Source organism: Olea europaea, unplaced genomic scaffold (genome assembly GCF_002742605.1).
Source record: "Olea europaea var. sylvestris unplaced genomic scaffold, O_europaea_v1 scaffold864, whole genome shotgun sequence".
NCBI lineage: Eukaryota > Viridiplantae > Streptophyta > Magnoliopsida > Lamiales > Oleaceae > Olea > Olea europaea.
Window position 1 is genome coordinate 252,121 of NW_019267092.1, and position 6,392 is coordinate 258,512.

A 6,392-nucleotide genomic window follows, 5' to 3' on the forward strand; every position below is an offset into this window, starting at 1 on the left:
CTGGTTTAGATAGAGATTTGGTGGAACATAGATTACCAACCAAGCCTAATTTTAAAACTTATAGGCAACCTCCTAGGCGTTTCGCTCCTAATGTACTCCCTGAAATTAAGGAAGAGATAGAGCGATTATTAAAAGCAGACTTTATTAGAACGGCCAGATATGTTGAATGGTTGTCCAATATCGTGCCGGTATTAAAAAATGGTAAATTAAGGGTTTGCATAGACTTTAGGAATCTAAACATAGCCACACCTAAAGATGAATATCCAATGCCCACGGTAGATTTTTTAGTAGACTCGACTGCCGGACATATAATGTATTCCTTCATGAATGGGTATTCAGGATACAATCAAATTTATATAGTTGAGGAAGATATACACAAAATTGCCTTTAGATGCCCTGGGTCTCTAGGATGTTTTGAATGGGTAGTTTTGCCTTTTGGCCTGAGAAATGCAGGAGCAACTTATCAAAGGGTAATGAATTTGATTTTTCATGATATGATAGACAAGTTTGTTGAAGTGTATGTAGATGATATAGTGGTCAAATCCCTTAAAGAAGATGACCATTTTGAACAATTAAGATGTTCATTTGAGCGAATGAAGCAATATAAACTAAAGTTGAATCCCTTGAAATGTGCATTTGGTGTTAATGTAGGGAATTTTCTTGATTTCTTAGTATACAAAAAGAGGATTGAACTTGATAAAAATAAAGTTAAGGCCATTTTAGAGGCCAAACCACCAATCAACAAAAAAGAATTGCAAAGGTTTTTAGAACAAGTAAACTTTTTAAGACGCTTTATTTCTAATTGTGCAGGGCGAACTAAAGCTTTTTCGCCGCTTTTAAAGTTGAAAAATGAGGACGAATTCATCTGGAAAGAAGAGCATCAAAAGGCTTTTGAAAGCCTAAAGACATATTTATCTAGTCCACCAATGTTGGTGTCACCAATCCAAAGACGGCCAATGAAAGTGTATGTATCGGCTGAAAAAGAATCAATAGCTGGAATGGTCGCGCAGGAAGACTAATTTGGTGAAGAAAGGGTGATTTACTACTTGAGTAGACGGTTAACAAAATGTGAATGTAATTATTCTGCCATTGAAAAATTATGTCTTACATTGTATTTCACATGTACAAAATTAAGGGTTTATTTACGGCCCGTAACCGTTTATTTAATTTCTAAAGTAAATTTGGTTAAGTATATGTTCTCTCGCCCTATTTTGCATCAAAGGGTAGACCTTTGGACATTAGTTTTATTAGAATTCGAAGTACAATACATACCCCAAAAGGCAGTCAAAATCAGGTTCTGACTAACTTTCTGGCTGACCATCCATGCCTTGATATGCCTGAAGAAATTGAGTTCGAGATCAATTCATTCGAATTAAAACCTTGGGTTTTATATTTCGATGGATCGAAAACCTCTAAAGGTGCAGGAGTAGGAGTAGCATTGATAAATTTTTTAGAGATTTGTTACAAGTTCGCATTCACTTTGGACAGAATGTGCACCAACAATCAGGCCGAATACGAGGCCTTAATTGTAGGCCTAGAATTAATGATAGATATGGGGGTAAAGAATGTGATCGTTAGAGGCAATTCTCAATTGGTAATTCACCAATTAATTGGTGATTTTAAATGCCAAAGTGATTCCATTATAAGTCAGTATAAAATCGCCCAAGAGTTGTTGGAAGAATTCAACCAAATAGAGCTTCAATGTGTCAATAGGATATATAATGATGTAACAAACGAATTGATATATAATGACGTAACAAACGAATTGGCCCAAATGGCCTCAGCGTACTCAAAGGTTTTAAATTAGAAGTCTACTTATGAGTATGGAACAATATTGCCCGTGGTCCAAAGAAGGTCGAGAACAATTAAAATTCATTGCATACAAGATGGAGATGCAATAGATTGAAGGGCAGAGATTAAAATGTTTCTTAAAGAACCTAATATAGGAAATACTAAAAAAATGAAGTTGCGTTTGCTAAACTATACACTGATAGATGAAGAGTTGTTTAAGAAACGCTTTGATGATATATTGCTAAAATGTGTAAGTTTGCAAGAAGTCAGGACGATCATGGCTGAAGTACACGAAGGGATATGTGGAGCTCATCAAGCTGGCCAAAGGATGAGATAGTTAATTATTAGGAATGGATATTTTTAGCCAAAGATGGGAAAATCATGCGTTCAATATTCAAAGAGTTGTCTAGCATGCCAAAAGTATGGTCCAATACAAAGGGCGCCAGAACGAGAGATGGCACCTATTATCAAACCTTGGTCGTTTAAGGGTAGGGCGATAGACCTGATAGGGAATATTTATCCCCCATCGTCCAAGCAACATACATTTGTTATAGTTGCAACTGATTATTTCACTAAGTGGGTAGAAGCGATACCTTTAAAGGAGATCACCCAAAAGAATGTCATAAAATTTATCCGTGATCACATTATTTATAGATTTGGAATTCCACAAACTTTGATGGTAGATCACGAAACATCTTTAAATGGGGATCAAGTGAATAAATTCTTGAGAGAGTTTAGGGTTAAATTAGTGAACTCCACACCATATTATGCCCAATCCAACGGATAAGCAGAATCTTCTAATAAGATTCTAAAAAATATCATAAGGAAAATGATAGATGAAAATGTCAGAAATTGACACGAATGTCTAAACAAGGCCTTATGGGCTTATAGGCGTCACCTCGGTCAAGTACCAAAATTACTCCTTTTCAACTTACTTATGGACAAGAGGCTGTTTTGCCTATGAAAATCAACGTGCAATCGATCAGAGTGTGTTTGCAGCATAAGTTAAGTGGTGATGAGTATACCGAATCACTAGTTCAAAACTTATTGGAGTTGGACGAATTAAAGTTGGACGTCCTAGATAGATTACAAGTTCAAAAATGAAGAATGGCTAAATTTTTATAATAGAAAAGTTATAGTCAAGTCGTTCAGCCTGAGCGAATTGGTTTGGAAAACAATACTCCCTTTGGATAGGAAAGATCCAAAATATGGCAAGCGGTCGCCCAATTGGGAAGGACCATATAAAGTAAATAATGTGTTGCCTAATGGAGCCTATCATTTGGAAGATTTAGACGGCACCAAGCACATGAGGTTCATTAATGGCAAATATTTAAAAAAATATGTTCCTTCCTTATGGAAAAGTGAACAAATAAAAGCGTAATCAAATCGCGTTGAACGATCGTAGATAAAAAAGGGTTAGAGCGAATTACGTTCAAATAAATTCCTTTATTATCAAACGTTCATTACAAAGTTGCAAAATACAAAATACTAAATGCTCTATAAGCTACAATTAAGAGCAAACTAATCTCCCGATCGACCGTCGAGTAAGAGGGTGAACTGACCTTGATTGCCATCCTGATCGCACTGCTGCAAAGGTAAGCAGAGAGGCCAAGAAGCACTCTCAACAAGCAGAAAGGAAGAAGAAGCACCCTCACATCACCTTCCTAAATGCATCGCTACAATAATGGGCAACGAGGCTAAGAAGCACTCTCAGCAAGCAAGGTGACTTGCAGGCATCCTAAAAAATTGTCTTCCATCATCGAACTCCTTGTAAGGAACATAGAGACGATGGGAAGAACTTCGCTGGCCAAAGAATATTTCCTATATCTCCCATACCAAAAGTGACATAAAAAACGATGGCAAAATGGGCGGATCAAATGATCCATTTCTATGGAAGACGAAGGTTTTGGATCGATTATTAAAATGTCAAACAATGGTAGCAAATTAGTTCTGAAGAAGAGAATGGAAATGAAAATGACAAGTGTGGAATATAAGTGCATTTATAGAGGCGTGAAGGTGAAGTGGCTCGAAGTCTTGGGAAAAGAGACAGAAACACCAACAGAAAATGTGCTTGAATCTTAGCATAAAACAGTTAAATGCTTGGAGGGTTGACGATTAAAGACAACGTCAGTAAATACACAAGAAGACAAATTAATCGTTCATTAATGATAATGGCTGCTGGTATGTTCAAAATTACCAATGGACATCAGTACGAGGTTACAAAAGGAAAGTTAATACGAAGTTACAAAAAGAAAAGTTAAGGCATTAAATGTCTTAATTACAATTCGCCACAGACTGAACGAATTCTTTCCCTAAGTCTCTCCCAATCCTCGCTCTGTTGAGAAGAAGTGACATTCAATTCAGCCACAAAATCATCATCAACCTCCAGCTTCTTGTACTACTCGACCAAAGACTTGGTTCGCTCAATTCCTTGGGAGGCATTATGTTTTTTAGCAGCCATTCTCGCTCTGCAGTCGTCCATCCTTGCTTGGAGCTCCTTTATCTGTGCAGCCAAACTGGTCATCAAAGAGTCTTCAATCATAACTTTGGAAGAGATTTCTTTCAATTCGTCCTCAGCTTTGTTGATCTCCAGAAGCAAAGACTCTCTTTCAGATACAGTGCGAAGATATTGAGTACTTCTAGCCTTTAGTTCAACATTTTTGGCCAGCAAGGAGAGAATCTCGGAATGGACAACTTTCAGCGTCGCTTTAAAATCAGCAGAAAGATTGAGCGATGGAAGTGTCAGTGCTTGTGCCAACTTCGCACTCAAATGCTCAAGCTTATCCTTATGTTTGGCAGCACTAGACTGACCGATGGCCATATCCATAAAGGACACATACTCAAATATCGACTGCTTGAGGAACTTCATATCTTCCTCTGAAGAAGCAGAAGGACGACTGGTTGAAGCAGGGCGAGACCTCTTGACTTGCCCCCAGGAAGTGAACAAATCTTGGATGGAACGCACAATCCTATCAGAATCCTGCAAAGAAAGTTGCCAACATTGAAGGTTTGCACTACAATGAACAAAGTGGAAGTAAAAGTGAAGCAAATATTACCTCATCAGCAATCTTGGGAGGTGGCATATCCCCAACCAAATCTACCACCTGTGGCTCCACCACTTGTGAGGACTTTCCTTTGTCTGAGCGAGAAGACTTTGCCACAACGGACAAACTCATGGGAGCATCTGCAGAACTCAAAAAGCAACAAATCAAAAACCAATAGCACAAGCAAAGGTAAAACATCAAAAAATGTATTACCTTTTGGTTCAACGTTTGCAGGGTTGACACCTTGGGAAAAAGGTGGCTCATCCATTGGTTGTGATGAGGATTTCGAGACTGAAGGTTTCTCTTTAAGCGTAGTCCTTTTATCAGCTGGTTTGGATGAAGCAACCTCAACAGAGGGTGATGGAGCAGGAGCTGCCAACACCAAAGCCTTCAAAGAAGAGGCTGAGCTTTTCTGAAAAATCCTAATAAACCATCAGCATATAGAAAAGTTTCAAGTATAAAGGTATGCTTGTGAGTAAACTAATTTAATTACCTTTCTCCTGACAATAAGAGGAGTGTCATTATCATCATCATCCTCCAAAATGGAAGATGCTGAGGCTGGCCGTTTGCAGCTTGGGGCACTTTTAGCTACAGTGGGCTTGGTAGAAAGAGAAGTAGATGGACGAACAGACTATTTAACACGAGTAGAAGAGGAAGGACTCCTAATGGACACAGGGGTGACCAAAACAGGAGAAGTGGAAGAAATATCTGGCTGATCCAGTGAATGGAAAGCGCTATTGGCATCAGTTGCAAACAATCTACGCTGCACTGATGACTAGAGTTGTTCAAAAAAGAGGATGGATGACATGGTTAGGATTGAAGGAGGCTAATGAAAAGTCACTCGTCAAAAGAATATTGTGAGCATCTATAACTTCTGTCTCTGCCTTATTAATGGTGTGGAGCAATCTATCAAATTTTTTGAATAACAAGGGGAAACAAGCCAAGTTTGGCCAAAACCAAGTTGACGAGCAAAAAATTGGAGAGTATATATTTCAACCCTCAGCTTTGGCATTGGTTCCAGTTAAAATATGATGGAACAACTCCCTCCCGGTCAAAAATTGAATCCAAACGAGCAGAGAGGTGCTCACACTGTCCAGGGTGGATGGGGGTTGCACATAATCTGGAGTTAAAAGGGGAGGAAAAGGAAAGAAAGAAGGAATTGAATACAAAGTATAAAAGAATAAAAAGATGTCCCTTCTGGACATATTTACAGGGCTCAGTGGGTCAATAACTAGCTCATAGCAGCTAGCAGAATGACAGGAAAAGGATAGAGCACCAAGTGATGGAAAATAGGCTCTCAACCACATTTGAGTGAACCAAAGAGGCCCACTGCCAGTGGGAGATGCACCATTCTTCAATTGAAATTGGAGAGAAGTCATGCCTCTATAGAGGGAGGCCAAAAAGAAAGAACAAAAATTCAGAGACCTACCACGTGCCAATTCGTGCGCTATGGGTAAATAGCTCATAGAAGGCTTCATACTTGGCACACATAAAACATATTTACAAAGTCAAATCTGAAGAAAGGCCACACTCTCAGCATGGGAAGGCTCAGCGCTT